The sequence below is a fragment of the Sus scrofa genome, chromosome 5, assembly GCF_054392235.1.
Source record: "Sus scrofa isolate SSC_HxYL_T2T_F1_AM1 chromosome 5, Sscrofa_HxYL_maternal_Yorkshire_Landrace_v2.0, whole genome shotgun sequence".
NCBI lineage: Eukaryota > Metazoa > Chordata > Mammalia > Artiodactyla > Suidae > Sus > Sus scrofa.
The window spans coordinates 65,556,888-65,575,482 of NC_139387.1; the positions used below are offsets into that span (position 1 = coordinate 65,556,888).

The 18,595-nt window shown below is 44.7% G+C and overlaps 1 protein-coding gene and 2 long non-coding RNA genes across 5 annotated transcripts in view; 1 reads left to right on the forward strand and 2 right to left on the reverse strand.

Annotated features, from left to right (window-relative positions):
* The window catches only part of LOC146403400 (uncharacterized), a 1,275,680-nt gene that overhangs the window by 307,833 nt on the left and 949,252 nt on the right, over positions 1–18,595 (reverse strand). The window lies entirely within an intron of this gene.
* GRIN2B (glutamate ionotropic receptor NMDA type subunit 2B) overlaps positions 1–18,595 on the forward strand; it is a 447,773-nt gene that overhangs the window by 267,783 nt on the left and 161,395 nt on the right. The window lies entirely within an intron of this gene.
* Positions 12,471–17,235, reverse strand: LOC146403403 (uncharacterized). Its single transcript, XR_014803828.1, has 2 exons — positions 14,606–17,235; positions 12,471–13,641 (listed from the first exon to the last, which is right to left on the reverse strand). It is a non-coding gene; the product is annotated as an uncharacterized LOC146403403 (long non-coding RNA).

Below are 18,595 nucleotides of genomic sequence, written 5' to 3' on the forward strand. Positions count from 1 at the left end.
GCCTGGGCACAGAGTCCCATGCACATGTGTTAGGGATGTCCCAGCCCAGCTTAGGTTTTTTTCTCTCCGTCCTAAAACATGTCACATCTCTGTTTACCATCTCTGTGGTCTTTCTTATGGCTTCCTTTTCAATTAGAAAGGGTGATTTTTTTCCACCTTCTTCCTGTGTATTCCAAAGTCCTTTAGCTCACTATATAAAACACCAACTTGTAGTCTTGGTGGACCTGAAAGTCCTTTGAACTAAAGTGAGAGCAGACTTTCTGTTTTCAGATGCACTGAGGCTCCTGGAGGTCACGGACCCATGGAAAACACTGTCAGGGGCATGTAATAAAACAAAACAAGACCTTGGCCTCTGTCTTGATTTACGCATGGCCTCTAAGGCCACTATTCATTTTTGACAGGTCACATAAGTTTGGATTTGTTTAAGGCTAGTACTTGGTCAGAGATTGGAGAAAAGTAAAAGCAATGCTATTGGAGGAGAAAAGGAACCTGACATGGGAAAGACTGCTTCTCTGTACTGGCCAATATTATATTCACTGATGGTTGACTCAACGACACATTCAGTAGGTTTTCTGACTCCCTTTTATAGCCTGCACCTTGTGCTGGGCACCAACTATACAGACCACACACACCCTACATTTGATTGGCCTCACAAGGAGTGGGGCATCCACAGAAAATTCTTTCAATGTGCTGGTTTGGATTTACTTTTCTTGTAACACAAAGCGAATTGCTTAAGAGGCTAGCAGACTGAGCCTAGGAAACCAAGATCAGAATTTCCGAATGTTTGTTAAAACTATCAAGAAGGTCCCTGGTTAAGGATCTAGTATTGTCACTGCTCTGGCATGGATTCGATCCCTGGCTTGGGAACTTCCACATGCTGCAAGTGCAGCCAAAAAAAAAAAAAACAACCCGAAGATTGGCCTGATACTTCTGACACGAGGCCATGAGGCTCTCTTCTGATAGAGAACAAGATAGAGGCGTTGAGGAGGAGAAAAGACCCATTCTACTGTCTCCAATTCTAGCTGAATCCTTTGATCTCATTGTCACAGATTACTAGCCACCTGCAAACTCAAAACCTCATGAAAGAATCTTCTTTGGAAAGAGATCAGAACGCCCTCCCCCACACGTGCACACGCACTTTGTGTGCTCACTCACCACCAAGTTTAAAAATAGGAACCGTGGTGTTGCCATGACTCCCAGTCTACTCAGCAGCCTTCCTCTCCCTTTGATGTGATTTTCCTTCTCTGCATGGTTCACCAAGGCTCTGGCTCAGAGCGGCCTCTAGTGGCTCCATCCTTAGGGAAGTGCTTCCTTTCCTGAACAGGAACCTTCAGCCTGATTCCAAAATTAACCCCCACTAGCCAAGTTGAGCATTTGTGTATTCCCAGCCATTCTCCATATGACAGATTTTTACAGCCTCTTTCATTAGCCAGGAGGAACCAACCAGTCGGTACCTACCTGCCATGTGCTCCTTGTGCTCAAAACTCTGGGGAACAGTCCAGAAGCTTGGTTCTTGCTGGGGAAATGAGACCTGCATCCCACAAGCATTTAGAGGGCAGGACAGCATTGTGGCAGAGGGGGGTAGTAACAGAGAAGGAAGAAATTTACATAAAATATGTTTGCTGTGATCACTGGAAGCTACCATTTTCCTTTTCCAGATAAAGGAGGCTTCTAAAATGCACCACCTGATGCTGACTTACTCCCATGCTGCCTTCAATTCCCTGTGTCTGGAGTTCCCTAGGTCAGGGTTTCTCTGTCCTGAGCTGTGTTAGATTCCCTGGGAAGCTTCAAGACACTGTATACAGATCCTAGGGTCCCACCGTGCAAAATTCTGATTTAGGTGGAGATGAGGGGGTAAGAGTCTGGGAAATGACATCTATTAAAAGCTCCCAAGTTCATTCTAAAAGGCAGCAGATCACTCAACTCCGCTGTCATTTTGGTGACCCCAGTAACCATAAGAGAGTGAAAGACAGTGATACTAGTTTCACCAATTTGAACTTTTTGCTAATGGGGGAATTCTTTCCTTTGCTTCTCTCCTCAGGGCCAGTCTGAAAACTGTGATCCCCGTTAGCGCAATGAAATTTAAATTCTGGAAGTGGTAAATATAGGAAATTCTGGAAGGGGTACATACATGACACATACATATGCGTGTTTAACAGTAGTGATCATCTCGCAGGTGGTCATGATTTCCTAATATGGTTTTTGGTCCTTTTGCTGACACTCCACATGTCTGTTTAATGCACAGAAATGCATCTCTGTCAGTAAAGCTGGCAGCGTGAGCATCAAAGCAAATCTGACTTTAAATGGCATTTCAATTCTCCTGTACTTAGATTCCAAACCCAAAAGAAACAGAACTTTCACATTTGATGTCTGCTGGCCTTGATGAGAAATTGAGGCTTCGCCAAATGGTGCAGCACACAAGTGGTTTTAAAATGAAAATGATTAGCACTAGAAAATGATGTTCTTTGTCTTCCTACATTATTGCATTTAATGGAATTGCCCCCTAAAGTGTTAGAGGATGAAAGGAAAAACAGTTTAGATTGAGGAAGACCCAGGGTGAGAGGTAAGATAAGAAAAAAATGGTGGGCTGCCTTGATCTTACAGCTCTTCCCCTAGAGGCGGGGCGGGAGGGGGGGGAGCTCGCCTTCAGGGGAACACATTGAGCTGGCCTCAAGAGTGTCCTGCTGGGAGTTTGCAGGTGGTTTCGAAATGGGTGGCATTAAGGTGATTCTGGGGGCTGTGAGCAAGCAGGAGAGCTAGGCCAGGGCATGGCTTTGGAATTGTACCAAGGCAGGATATAGTTCTTCAGAAAAGGGTGATGCCGTCCATCTGATGAAGGACTCTGCGTGGTGGAAGAAACTGTACGTGTGCCCAAAGGCATGTTTCTCTTATTAGAAGAGACAGAAATGCTACATTTCTGTGGTTAAAGCTCTTTGTGTTTCATGAGTGAGACCTGTGGCCATCTCAGGACGCACTTACCAAGCCTGTGATCATTAGGTGATCACTGGCCTTGACCCCCATCTTCCACCACCCCCCCACCCGCCTCCTCTCCCACGTTTTGCACAAAGGTGCCTGGCTGAACTGATGGCATTTTACAACAGGTCCTTAAGGCCATCAGACTTGGGCTTTGTTGAATGAACAGGAGGGAATGGATGCAGAATGCTTGTTCTCCCCGAAACTCCAGATCCAGGCTTTGAAATGAAGCCTGCTGGTGTCTCTATAGCAAGAACCTGGCAGGAGGGAGGAACTAATCACTACTAAGAAGCATTTATTAATTGCTATACAATGTGTGTACCTCTTTTGGGCTCGACCAGGCATGTTCTAATATAGAGCTGGCTTCTCAGGGTTGGGTTGAGAATGTCTCATGCAGGCAGTCAAATCTTTCTTTTGCATATGCCCAGTGACTGGTGCTATAAGTAGGATTATGTGTTTAGCTGTTTGCTTTTAAGCATTTAGAGTTGTTTTTTTTTTTCCCCTGGATTTCAGGGCAGGGATGCCGAAGACAATTTTGGGTTCTGTCTTGGAGGTGAAAGCTGGAAGAAAGAAAGTGTAGCTACTATGCTAGACTTCGAACCTCAAACAGTTGTGGACTCTCAGCAGCCAAGAACCTATATCCATTCTTTCTCTTTCTTTCTTTCTTTTCCTCTCTTTCTTTCTTTCTTTCTTTCTTTCTTTCTTTCTTTCATTATTGAAGTATAGTTGATTTTCCATGTTGGGTTAATTTCTGCTATATAGCAAAGTGATTCAGTTATACATACATACATTCCTTTTATTTATTTATTTAGTCTTTCTGCTTTTTCTAGGGCTGCTCCCATGGCATATGGAGGTTCCCAGGCTAGGGGTCCAATTGGAACTGTAGCCGCCTGCCTACGCCAAAGCCACAGCAACACGGGATCCGAGCCGCGTCTGCAACCTACACCATAGCTCATGGCAACGCCGGATCCTTAACCCACTGAGCAAGGCCAGGGATCGAACCCGCAACCACATGGTTCCTAGTCAGGTTTGTTAACCACTGCGCCACAATGGGAACTCCACATTCCTTTTAATATTCTTTTTCATTACATTTTATCACAGGATATTGAATATAGTTCTCTGTGCTATGCAGTAGGACCTTGTCGTTTATCCATTCTGTATAAAATAGTTTGCATATGTTAATTTCAAACTCCCAACCCATCCCTTTTCCACTTACCCCACCTTGGCAAGCACAAGTCTGTTCTCTATGTTTCCGAATCTGTTTCTGTTTGATAGATAAGTTCATTTGTGTCATTATTTTTAGATTCCACATATAAGTGATATCATGTAATATTTGTCCTTCTCCATCTGACTGACTTAGTGTAATAATCTCTAGGTCCATCCATGTTGCTTTAAATGGTATTGTTTCATTCTTTTTTATGGCTGAGTAGTATTCCATTGTATATATGTACCACATCTTCTTTATGCCCATGGCCGTTCTTTGTTTCTTGTGCTTTATAAGGGTTTGCTTTTCCTTGCTGACCTTTTTTTCATCATGCCTGAAATGATGTCACGTTCATTTCGTCCTTGCTCTTTGATGTCTTCAGAACCAGGTGGCAAGGAGAAGGGGCACCATAGTTAATCTCCCCAGGGCCGCCCACCCTGCTGTCTTACAAGGTGAGTCAAAAGGGTGACCTAGAAGCTCCATGTGCTCTCCTGAAGGAGCCGAGGGTACCTCTGAGTTGAGTTGTCACCTGGTGTGTCTTTTTCCTATTTTCTATGAGAGACAATAGTTCATGTGTCTCGGTGTCAGGAAAACTGAGATGTGTTTCTTTTTCAACTGCAAAGGTAGAATTAGAAAGTGGGAAAAGAAAGCAAGTTCAGCATTTGATCCAGCCTTTGAAATCTTTTAGGTCCTGTGAAAAGGACACACATGCTAAGTCTGTCAGCCTTGGCAGTGACACGTGCTTCAGATTGTAAGTTTTTTTTTCCCCCCAAAAAATATGCCTGTCTCTTCCATTCCTTCTGAGCGCTGGGAAAGCATCTGACTTCTCCACACTTGGTTGTACCAGCTGTCGAATCAGTCACTCTGGCTATTAGTAAGCAGCAGGGAAATATTTCTATAAAAAAAAAAGAAATTGACAGGAGAAGTAAAGAAGGAACAGGACATATCTGAGGGGGGGAAGAGACATTTCAGAAATAAATAAGATGGGGGCATGAGAGCCTGATCACAGAGAACACAGCACATCCTTTGGTCCAGGCTGTGTTGGTCCATCCTAATGGAGTCGGAGCACTGATGAAGGAGGAGAAGCATTATGACAGGGGAACAGTCTGTTTAACACCGCAGCTTCATGCCTTGGTGAGGAAATGAAAATCCTGCTTTGGGGAATTCAGTTCAGGGGTATGTGCTCAAAATTCCTCAAATATATTCTGCCTTCCTTTGCAAAGAAGAAAGAACAGAGGCCTGATCAGAATGACAATGGCTCCAGCAAGCCTCTTCCAGAACGTGGATGTCTGGCAGCTGCCTTGGATGCTGGAAAACCTCTCACCTTGGCATCTGTGCTTGTCTGAATGGAGACATTGCTATTAAAAGCCTCAAAGTGGCTGAAGTTGCCTTTCCCCAGTCAAGTTGGGGATGAGGAAGAGGTTGCCACCCATGATTTATTGACCTAAATAAGGTTTCATTCAGGGAGTTCCCATTGTGGCTCAGTGGGAGGGAACCCAACTAGCATCCATGAGGGTGTGGGTTCAAGCCCTGGCCCCACTCGGTGGGCTAAAGGATCCAGCATTGCTGTGAGCTGTGGTGTAGGTTGCAGACGCCATTCAGATGTGGCATGGCTGTGACCGTGGCTGGCAGCCGCAGCTCTGATTCAACCCCTAGCCTGGGAACTTCCATATGCCACAGGTGTGGCCCTAAATAGAGAAAGAAAAGAAAAGAAAAGAAAAGAAAGAAAGACTAATTTTATTCAGTGTTCTGCAGATAATGGAGAATTGGACAGCGAGATCAGAAAGCTGTTTTTTTCACAAATATCTGGTGTCTCCCTTTTATCCATTGGGTGTGATTTATATTTCTCAACAAGCTCTTAAAGACCTTGAATATCTGGGCCTAACTTTTATGACTGGGCTTGTGTTATCTAACTGCCTCCCTCTTCCATCCCCCTGCCTGGCCCCAGCATACACTGCCTGTGATCCAGTGACATTCAATGACATGACCAGCCATTCTTGAAATAAAACAGTTTTTTACTCCTTCATGCATCCATGTGGGTTTTTCTGTCTAATATTCCTCTTTCACTTCCCCTGGTGAATACTCCACTGTCCCTTAATATCTAAGTCAAGCATCACCTCCTCCGTGAAGCCTCTCTAACAGTTCCAGGCAGAATGAGTCATCCTTCTCTTCGTGCTCCCATAGTCTGTGCTCGTACTGCTATTATAATACTTAGATGTACACGTGGTTCAAATTAAAAGTAGATCTGGGAGCATCTGAGGCTGGAACTGTCTCATTCATTTTTCATAGCCACCCCAGATCTCACTGCAAAGAAGACTCACACGGCTTTTGTTGTTTTTGTTGTTGTTGTTGAATGAAAGTATGAATGAATCAATAAAGATGAAAGGTGGGGCTCATGCATGTGGAGTGAAAAAGTGATTTTTCTTAAAAAATTTCAAATATGCTATCCTTCATGGGTGAAGGTGATTTTTCTGATTCGTTGGCAGTAAAATGGAGGCTTTGGACTAGTTTTCAACATTTGCTTTATGTGCAGAGAGCTCACGTGGCCTTTTGCCTTATAATCAGTAACATGGACTTGGAAATGATTTCTCACTGCCCTTTACTCCTTTTATATAATAGTCAGTCAGACTCCATAACTTGCCTGGTGCCCCTGAGTTAAGTCCTTCTTTCCTCTCTCCTTCCATAGCCATTGTCCTCATTAACTTGTGCCCAAATTTCCATAACAAGCTGTTCTATGTCCCTTTTCTTTATTATCACAAAAATCATCTTACTCACTATCAGGTTTATATTTTTCAGATAGCATTTGGATCATTTTGCTTAAGTAATGAAGGACCTATGACAACGTCTTTTAGCCAAATTAGCATGGCCATCATCCTCTCTGGATAGCAAATTTCTGCTCTCGAAATCTGACCTCAAATTACTTTCCAAAGGGGACTTTCTTTTTTCTAGGCCTGCCTCTCTCTTTACCATCCAGCAATGTGGTCTATACAGTGCTGAAAGCATCCTTCTGTTCCCAGCTTTGTTACTCATTAGCTGTATTACAAGTAATTTTACCTTTTCAGGCTTTATTTTCCTCATCTATAAAATAATGTCTTGGGGAGATACTTGCCTGGAAAGAATTTGGAAAAGATGAGCTCTGTGTTCCTTCTGATTCTAAGGTTCTTTGATTTTATGAGGTATTGAACTTCTCTGTTTCCTTCCAGTCCTGTGATCAGAGCTTAGGTAGGTTTTGAATCCAGAACCTTGGCCTTGTTTCTACAGCAGCTGACCTTGCCCCAGAAGGGGAATGAAGAGTCAGGGCCCGTGTGTGAAGCCTGCCTTTTGCACGAGTAGACACGCCAGGAGCGGTCCTTTTTCAGATTAGTTTTAGTTTTCTGTTCAGCTAAGCTTTTGATTCACTTGATAAAGAAAAGTAAATGGGCCAGATTTGATTTTCTTGGATTGAAAAGATTTATTTTGTATTCTTCCAGCCTCAGCAAACACTAACCTGCAGTTATTCACAGTCTACTTACCCAGTTCTGGGCTATCTGAGCTCCTTGATTCTGGTTTCCTCTTCCCAGGCCCAATTTTGGGTGGAGCGTTTTCTTCTCAAGAAACTCCATCTCAAGATGAACAGGGTTCAAGTTCAAGACATGAGCCTCAACCTGCTTCTTCTCAGCTTTTCTTATTTGATAGGATTCTATTCATGAAACTGTTCAGGATGCCCAAGTTTGGATTTTCATGATACAATCCCTTCAACCTTACCCTCCACTGCTTTCCATCATCTCTAAGGAATGGCATGGTTATCTTTCCAGTTGCATGTGTCAGAAATTTGCAAGTCATCTTTGATTCTTTCTTCTCGTTCACATGTTTCATCTAATCAATTTTCTAATTTATTGGTTCTATAGCAAAATATATGTTATCTGTCAGCTCTTTCTCATTTTTCCTACAGTCCTAGTTAAATTACATACACACACATCTATGTACATGATTATTTAATGTTGGTGTCTTTCTCTGATAGACTATTAGCTCCATGTTGGCAACAACATGTCTGTCCCACTCACCATTGCATTTTAATGCTTGGCACTTTAATTGGCTCAGAGCAGGCACTTATTAAATATTTGAAAATGAGTTAATTAACTTAAGCTAATTGTAAAATTAAGCCTTGTATTATCTGTGGTCTTGATTTCCTCTGGGCCTCTGGATTATCTATTTAAGACTTTGTTCCAAGTTCTATTCTTAGATTCTTTATGTTTTTAACAAGTAGTACAGTATCTACTCTGCACAGAGCTATTATAGTTGGTGAGAAGGACAACACAACAAAAAAGGCATGTGTTGCTTCTCTTCAGAACTTGAGTTTAGTTGAAGAAGCAAAGGTTTCATACACCAAACTGCTGAGTAAAAGTGAAAGACAGAATATGATTAAGTTCCTCAAATGTGTACTACAGTTCATATACTACAGGCAAAAAATATTATCACCCATAGGCTGAAGTTGTAGCCTTGAAACATTGTAGAGGAACTGGAAGCAGTGGAACTTGACTTAGACTTCAAAGAATGTAAAACGTCGAGGTTCAAGGGAAGGTGATGTTTCTCCAAGTGAGAATGGTAGTATGAACAAAGATTTGCATTTGACACTGAGTGTTCATGTGAGAGTTGTATTTGGATCAACTTCATCTGAATGAAATTACATAATTACATAGATGTAATGGCAAATAAGCATGAGGTTACTGTGGGACAGAATCTTCCTTTTTTTTTGGAAAGCCTAGGGTTGGAAAGGTACCATATTGGGAGTTGGCATCTAATTGTGTGACCTTAATCAAGTCATTTAGTCTGCTCAGATCTCATAAAAATAGTAAGATAAAGAGCATGCATCAATAAAAAGTAGAATTACATCAACCCTTAGCTAACATGTTATATTTTTGTAAAGGACTTGAAATAGACACCATTGAGATATCTAGCTGCTTTAAGATCTTCTCTCTATGAAACATTAGTGTTTGAATCCCTGCTTTGGGCTGCTAACCAGTAGGTTATGGAAAATCCTGAAAGCTAGATTAATGTCATTTAACTTTATCCTGGGAGATCACCGTAGGAAAGACCTGATGAAATAGTTACATTGAGAAGATTAATCCCATACCACTACATGAAAGAATGGGCCAAGAGTAGTGACCCAAGGTGGGAGACAAGTCAGACCTCCTCCAAATGCAAGGTCACAAGAGCCAGGACTTTGGTGGCCTCAGGCATCACAGGAGAAGTTTAAAGAATGTTTCTCTAGGATCTGGTAGTGTTTTTCCACAGTGGTAATACAGAAGATAAAATAGTCAAAGCTGGCTTTTAGGTTTTGAGATCTGAAAGATGGTGATGCATCAATGTAAGTGGAGAAGTGGAAGTAGAAACCTGTTTCTCACAGAAAGTGTGTTAAGTTCTGAGCTGAGGGCTGGATGTGTCAGGAAGGATGTCTTGCCATGCCTGCACCTAATAGAGCCTGGAATGTGAGGTTACAGACTTGAAATTCTTCAGTGTTGATACAGCTGTCACTGGCCAGCTGAGAAGACACCCACTGTCTCGGGAGAAGAGAATGTGGAGAACAGTAAAGCGAGCCTTGAACACCCAGTATGGCTGGAGGGAGGAGGAGGCAGAATATTCAGCAAAGGTCGCTGGCCAGTGGAGACAATGGGGAGGGTGGCTGCGGGGGTCAACTCTGCAAGGAGCAAGTTATTGAAGCTGAAAGAAATGCTCCATACACAGCTTTTATTTCCTCTTTTATACCATTAACTACCATTAGTTAGGAATTGAATATTTAGTTTTTCGATTATTCAGATCAGTTGCCTAAATTCTGATAAAGGGCAATCTGAGAGGCCAAGATGGCAGAGTAGAAGGATCCTGAGCTCATTTTATTGTTTTCCAAACAGCATAAGGTGAGAATTAAAGGGAAGGGAGGGATTTAGCCATTTTGTCTCCATCGCTAGGTGTAGGAAAATGTTTGTGGGGAAGGAGCTTAATACTCACGTTGGTAAAATAAAATTTGGGCTCTTCACACAAGATCAGAAGTCAGAAGGGTCTCCAACAGCTTGGCTCCAGACTTGTCAGCTGAATGGCCTTGGCCAACTTACCTAACCTCTCTGAGCTTACTTCTTCATCTGTGAAAACGTGGCTAGTCCTAAAGGCTTCCTCTTGTCTTCACACTGGTTAAATGAGAACTTTGCAGAGTGCCTACAGAGGACCTGATAGAAGTGTTCGAAAAGCATAGTCATTCGTTTTGTTATTATTATCTTATGCTGCTTGTCTCATTGGATTGTCTGCTCCATTGACCTCAACAACTGAGAATTGAATGGAGAACTGTATTTAGAAAGTATAAGCATTAAAGCTTGCATTTTCGTTTCTTCCCTTTATTTTTTTTCAACAGGGACAGATTTCTTCCATTCTAGTTTTGTGATACATAAATCTATATGAAACCTAGACAGGTACTTGCTCCAGAATCTTCCCTGCTCTGGGCTTCCAGCATTGATTTGTCTAAAGGATGATGATGGCACATTTTATGAAGAATGCTGAGGAAAGGCCTGGAAATGCTACATGACGGCAGGAATGAAATTATCTTAGGCTCTCAGTTTGAAGTGTTCTATTGATGTCAGAATGGGGAATCGTTTTGAAAGGGAAAAAAAAATGTGTGTATTTTTGAGAGCAAAGATGCATGTGCTGACAGTTTAGAGTTTTGCCCAGAGATGCTGGCATTTTCCTCTGGGGGCGGTTCTTCTGTTTCCAACAGTGTTCCCGCTGCATTCCGCGTTCTCTCCTCCTCACCCTTCTCCTCCACCCCCTCCCCATATGTCTTCCTCTTTGTCTCGCCCACCCTACTCCTGGCTTCTTTCTGTCTCTCTCTTCTCTTGTAGGTTATCTCCCTTCAGGAACAAAATGCATCCTGTCACAGAACAGAGGATTCCTTTCCCCAAACCCATTCTCTATCTCTTCACCTTTTTCTTTTCTGAAAGTTTGGGAATGAGCAACAGATGTGGGAAAGATTCTTTCTTTCCCACAGATTCTGTTGTACTTTTCCCATGGTTTTTTTTTTTTTTGCTTTCTGATCATTCACTTGGCACAACGCTCTCTGCAGCTTCCCTGAGCTTCCCCTCTAATGCTTCTTCTTTCCTCCTCCTCTAAGACTATCTCTCCATAAACTGGCTGTTTCCAACTCTGAGAATTATCTGGCTTTGGAAATCTTCATTATTCAAAATCTGGGGCAGACAAGGAACTACACAAAAATGCGAGGAACAGAGGGAATAGAGTTCTCTGAGACTGAGTTTGGACATGGTTACAGTGGCCTGAGCAGCCGGATGCAGCCGTAGGGATGGCAATGAATTATTTGGGACAAAGAATCACGATAACTGATAGGACTGCAGGGACCAATTTACATTAGCCCCACCCCCACCCCAGGTAAGGAGTGAATGCTAGGTTATCGTTAGTATGTTTTGCTTTTTTTGTTTGTTTCGTTTTGAAGCACAGGATAGCTAGTGCCAAGCGAACGACAGAAGAAGGAAAATATCTGTCTTAGGCTTTAACTACATCTCTGATTTCATCTCTTACCCAGATGGAGACACAATACTGTGAGTGAAAACACCATTGTATTATGCTGTTTAATTTCTGTGAGAAGACACTTGTGTATGTAGAGGGTTTTCGTATTGAATGATGAGGGGGACAAGTTTTCTTTGGAATAATTGATAAAGAATAAAAAATAAGTATATACCAGTTTAGCACAAAGAAAAATCCAGAGAGGATTAATGATCAAGAACATGGTAGGTTATTGGGACATTCTGACCAGAGTTACACTAATTACAGGGGACTATTGATAATGACAACCATAGAAAAGTGTATTCTGTCCATCTATATATCCATCCATCCACACATCTATCCGCATATCCAAATTTTATTGAGCATTGTCTCTGTGCATAGCCAGTGCTAGGTGCTATAGAAGTTCTACCTAGTTTATACTTCCTTCCTGTCCTTAAGGAATGCTCAATATCCTCAATATAGAAGTATACACAAAGAATATATGAATTGGCACCTTCCCTCTCTGGGTCTTTATCCCCACTTCCTTTCTTAAGATTGTCTTTGAAGCTGAAAACTACAACTCTCTGAGTACCTCGTAGGAATTAAAGTACCCACAAGACATAGTGTTAAATTGAGTTTTTAAAAAATTTGATTTAGCTTTTATTTTTTAATATGTATAAGAGAGGCTTCTGATGCTTAGGGAGTTACGGGCACCCACGGTGGTTGGGTGAAGACATACTGGAAAACTGTCAGATGGTGGTTCTCAGAAACTGGACCTACTGAAGTTCTAGTCTTCACTGCCTTTTCCCCCTCTTCCTGCAAGTAGTACCGACTCCCACACTCCAATGTTAGTCCTGCCCAAGGCACAATCCAGGGAAGGCTCCGCAAAGAACACGCTGTGTCCTGAGTTGCTGAGTGAAAGCAAAATGCCTGCAATTCAAGGAACTCAAAAGAGCGTCCATTCATCCTTATTCACCCACCATTTCCCAAGCACCAGCCAGGCTGCTGGCTTTGTAGATACAGAGATAAAAGTTAAGGGTTCCTGCCCTTCAAAGTTTCCCAGTCTCCAGCGGCAGAGGTGGCTGAGAAGACCGAGAAAATACCAAATGCAAGCAGTGTTACCTGAGGTTTGCCTGCTGCACGAAGGGTGGATGGGAAAGATCGGTGAAGTCACGTGCCCCAGATCTGGGGGAAAGGTGGGCGTGTGGAGGTATGGTCCCATGGCCCCCAGCTTCTCTGTTATTAAGAGCCTTGCATTTTGCCCCAGAACACTGTTTTTCAGAGCTAGTAATGAGAGGAACACCACTTGCCTTTCCAGCTTTTGCCCACACAGCCTCCCCCATCCCCCCCACTGCTGTCTCAGCACTGAGTCCTCCCCCCAGAGAAACAGTGCCCCTCTGAGTCTATATCCTGGTCACCATTTCACACACTCTGAAGAAATCATGGGTAAAAGGCAGTACTTTAACCAGGACTCATCACCATCATTATTACAAATGTAGGATGTATAGGTTTCCTACAGCATGCGGGGCACCCTGCCATATACCAACGAGACTTTCCAGAGAGGTGAAGGAACATGCTAGGGTCTCACAGCTGAGAAGGAAGCCCTAGAACCTGTGCCACCCAATTCTAAATCCCCAAAGGACTAGGTGCAGAGCCTGACACAACCTTGGTAAAGTGCATGGTGTTCTGCATCCACGGGTCATTTGAAGAACATGTGGGCAACCATCGTTAAAACCTAGAGATGAAGCCTCTCTGTGGACCCACAGCTGTGGTGTCAAGGAGCAAAAACGTTGAACCGGAAATCCGAAGACCTGTGTGCAAGCTCACACTCACCTTGATCTTTGCACCAGTCACTTTGCTTTTTGTGTCTCAGTCCCCTCTGTAAAATGAAGGACATGAATTAAATGATCCCTGAGGGGTTTTTTTGGGGGGAGGGGGCACACCTGCAGCACATGGAAGTTTCCAGGCTAGGGGTCGAATCAGAGCTGTAGCTGCTGGCTTACACCACAGCCACAGCCACAGCCACACCGGATCTGAGCCATGTCTGCGACCTACACCACAGCTCACGGCAATGCTGGATCTTTAATCCAGTGGGTGAGACCAGGTATTGAACCCGTGTCGTCATGGATACTAGTTGGGTTCGTTACCACTGAGCCACAGTGGGAACTCCAAATGATCCCTAAGGTTAAGAGTACACACTGGAGCCGGATTTCCTGGTTCAAATCCTGGCTCTGCCACTTTCCAGTTGTGTGACTGGAAGCAAGTTATTTCATCTTGTGGCACCTCAGTTTCCTCACCTGAAAAAAAAAATAGGGATAATAGCTATACCTAAATCATAAAATTGTTATGAGTATTAAGTTAATAATTTCAAGGGATTAAATAGTGTGTATGGCTTAGGGTTAAGTGCTATATAATTGTTTCTTGAATTTTCAAAAATTGGTCCCTTCAGCTCTAGCGTATTATGAGTCTTTGAAACTTAGCTGTTACTGGAAATGGAGAAAGAATGTACAATTTACAAAAGAACTGGTTAAAGGAAGAATGCTGAAATGGCAGAGAGTTCCGAGGAGCTCAGCAGGAAAATCGAGGAAGGGATACAGTAGAAGAAGAAATAAGCTGTTTCATAGGCGGAAATTCATAGGCAGGGATCTTAGGGAAGCACAGGGAAGTGGTGTAATGCTCAGGACCTTCCAGAAGCAAAGCTGAACAACTGAAGACATGCGAGAAACTCAGGTCTGGGTCATTCCTGTCCTGGCTCTGCGGTAATGAACCTGACTAATATCCATGAGGATGCGGGTTTGATCCCTGGCCTCACTCAGTGAGTTAAGGATCCAGTGCTGCCAAGAGCTGTGGTGTAGGTTGCCGATGCAGCTCGAATCTGGTGTTGCTGTGGCTGTGGTGTAGGCCCACAGCTGCAGCTCCGATTCAACTTCCTGCAGCCGGGGGGGAGCCTGGGAACTTCCATGTGCCGTAGGTTGTGTTGGTGGTATGGTGGTGTGCATAGCTGCCTTCCATATGCCACAGGAGTGGCCCTAAAAAGAAAGAAAAAAGAAAAAAGAAACTCGGTTCTGGTCCCAGGGCCTGGGGTGTCAGGGTTCAGTTCATTTTATAGTTCACATAGCTGGCTTGGTCCTCTTCTCTGGCTCTGGACTGCTCATCCCGGTGCTCGGAGCTCAGGGTCCATTGAAGGGGGTGCTTCTCTTCACAGGCCTTCCCCCCTCCCTGGAAATCGCTCCATCTGTACTTCTTTGTGATCCTTACCTGTTAAGCAGTAATGAAAATATTCTGGTTGCCTGCATTCCTATTCGATGAAGTTTCCCATTCACAGGTACAGCCAAATCAGTCCAAGCTTGGAGGAGGCAGAGGCCTAAAGGCATCTGTGTATCTGGTCGGCTTGCTTTCCCTTATTCTTAATCAAGCCCCGTCTCTGGCTCTCGTAGCACCCCCTGCAACTCCTAGCTGTCAGTTTAGCTTAGGAATCAGTTGTTTAAAACAGGGACCCTGCACCTTGGTGACAGGAGAACACCTTGCAGATGCATTGTGATGATTAAAGAACATCAAATCTGTGAGCCCTTCAACCACAGCTCCGCTGCCCTCCTGCCTCTCTCCCCCTCCCATCGTTCCTTCTCCTCTCTCCCTTCCTTTCTTCCTTGTATTCAAAGTGACACCATCTGGTGAGTAATTCCTGATCTGCTCTTTGATTTCCCCAGAGGGGGATCTGATCCCTCCAGGGGACACAGCTGTCCTGAGGCTACCTGGTAACAAGGGAGGAAAATCTAATGCTGGGGAAGGAGAAGCCAAATCAGGCCCAGGGGGAGTGGGTTCCAAGGGGCTTTGGGTTGACACAGAGCAGAAGAGGTCATTGTTCTGTCTCAAGGAATTGTTTGCCCTTCACCACCAACCCACAAGAAGGGAAGGAGGGAGTTGGCATCTCTTGAGGACCCGCTGCGTCCCGGACACTATAGTAGGAAGTGTCCGCAGTCATGTCTGGAGTCAGTGACAGGGCCAGGAGCAGCTTCAGGATCCTCGACCCCTCCTAGAATATCTGCTCCTCAGAAGCAGCCTCTTCGCTTTTGCACAGGGAGTTCGTGTGGGAACCAGTCTTGGGGAGCAGAAATCAGGGGCTAGGAAAGTAAGACAGGGAAGGAGGGAAGCCAGCAAAAGGAGCTGTAGTGAGCTGGCCTTGACCCACATGGACTTTCTCGAAGAGCCTTCAGAAACGCATCTCAGTGCAGAGTCACACCGTCGTTCCTGGGCTCCCAAGGTACTTGCAGTCCAACATTCCCACCTGGCTCTGACTTCTCATGCAAGACTTTGCCAGAGTTGGTCCGAGGTCTTCTGCCTCAGTCCCCAGGCCACTAACCCAGGAGCACATTAGCAGGGCCCCAGGGAGGCTATGCCAGGATCTGGACACCCAATTCACAAGCAAGTGCTCCCCTGCCAGCAAACCACACACCCTGACTCCTGAGGAATCCACCCTCACCTGTGCCCCTGCTCTCTGCAGACCGGTATCAGCCAGCCCTTTCCTGCCATTCAGGCATTATGGGAGCATATATTTCCTGCTGGCTGTCGCCCTTTCTGGGGACTCTGTTGTCCAGCTGTAGTTGCACATGACCAAGCTCCAGTTATTGGCCAAGAGGGATGAAGGGAGACAGGGCACATATCTTGGAGGAGCAGAGCCATACAGAAACGTACTGGCCTCAGGTGAGGTTTTTGCAGGGTCTCTAAGTTAGTCAGGTTGGGTTTCTTTCCTCTGGCAAACAGGGAGGCGCTTCTCTTGCGTTCCAGGAGGTTTCAGGAAAACCCTCCATCCCTGTCCACTCACATGTCCCCATGTGAGTCTCAGGGTCCCATTCTTTTCCTATTATGTCACACAGGAGATAGTCCAAGGTTGTGCATTTAGTCCCTCTTGTAGTCTTGTCATATCATCAGTTCCTGGGTCTGATTTTCCACAGTCTGCCTGTGGCTGTGAGGTGTGAGTCTCCTTATATATGGTTTGGATTTCACAGAAAGCCTCAAGTTGATAGTTGGCTGCCTTGTCCCTTTCAGTTTCTTTTTTCAAGACTTGGAAATATGTTGACAACACCAGCCAACTGCCCCTGGGTTCAAAGACCAGAACCACCACACAACCCAGTATAACACCCTCTACCTCCACCTTGTCCCCGTCCACCCTGGGGGAGACTCTTAGCATCTGTGAAGCTAATACATGCCAGGAGTTACCACCACCCCACTTACCCCAGAAGGGGGTCTTCAGTGAACTCCACAGTCCCATCTTGAAGGTCTGATTTCTGTAGCACTTCCTAATTCCAGTGATCTTACCTGGAGTTCCCTTGCACTTGTGCATGTGTGTGTGTGTGTTTAGGGTTCCACCCATGGCATGTGGAGGTTCCCAGGCAAGGAGTCGAATCTGAGCTGTAGCTGCCTGCCTACACCACAGCTTATGCCAGATCCTTAACCCACTGAGTGGGGCCAGGGATCTGAACCCACGTCCTCGTGGATACTAGTCTGGCGCATTACCACTGAGCCACAATGGGAACTCCTACCCTGAGTTCCCTTGAAGGTGGAGACTTAGGCAAAGACATATATGTAAGTTGGGTGGAGCGGGGGGGAGTTGAAAACAATTTCAAACAGCAGGAGTTAGGGACCAGGAGAGTGAGATGAGAAAGGCAGGAAAGCTGATACAAGGATACATTATTGGGTTGAGTATTGCTGAGGGCTGGTGGCCCTTCATCTTGCCAGCATCCTCTAAGGAGTCTTTAGAAATATGTCTTAGAACTGTGTACTGAAAGGCAAAAGGGGAAGCACTTATTTATAGGCTCCCATGTACTCTCCCACTTCTGGCTTGCACATAGCAGTTCCTTCACTAAGGTACCAGGTCATGGCAGCAGAGAAGCCCCAGGGCAGGAAGCCAGAGCTGAACAGGATATGCCCAGGATGTGCTTCCATGATGCTAGCTAGAGCCTGAGCCCAAACAGTCACCATGCCCAGGACCAGAGAGCAGAGGAGGTGAGAGGATTTGAAGTAGTGCCCATGTGGTGCCCCGACTAAACCGCCTATTAGGAAACCTGCCTCGAAGCACTTGAACCACTCCAATTTCTTCCTCAAGTTGGAGAAATACAATCATGATGACAAAGCCACAGATCTCAAACTGTGACTTTGTCCTGACCAGAGATCCTACCATATTACATTTCCCACTACATTAACTTTCTCCCACTCCAAAGTAACTTCTCACTCTCTCTTCTCACTTCAAGACATCTCTCCTCTCACTAACGAGTACTCTCTGCTGGTAAATCTGCCCCCAAAGTCATTGAGAAAAGGGAATGGTGCTGCCAGGAACGTCCTCGTTTTCATATGACCAAGTTTGCTGGCCTCCCTGCACCAGCATCTGTGCCTTCTGCCTTCACCCCAGGTTCCGTGGATGAAGCCCCGTCTCTTCGAGACCAACCCTTTATAAAGAATAAAGTCCATGAGAAAGCAAGAGTTTGAATCCAGACCTCTTGATGTCTTTAACTCTGGATCCCAGTCTTTTTTGCTTTCTCAAAGACCTTGTGTCCCCACACCCCATACCATTTTTCCCAGCCACATCTAAATTCTCATAGCGCCTATCTGAAAAGTAAAACTAAACCAAAATCCACATCTGCCTCTGACTGCCTCCTCATTTTTCTGTTCCCTATAATAGCAAAACATCTTGAAAGAGTTGCCTAGCATTACTTTCTCTCCTTTTTCACCTCCTAGGCTCTCCTAATCCATTCCACTTGGGGTTCCATTCACACCACATTAATGCAGTGGCTCTTGTGTTGCCAGAGTCACCAGCGGCCACCACGCTGCCAAATATAGTGGTCAGCCCATTGTCATCTTGTCTTCTCTGCAGCATTTGACACAAATGACAGCTTCCTCGTT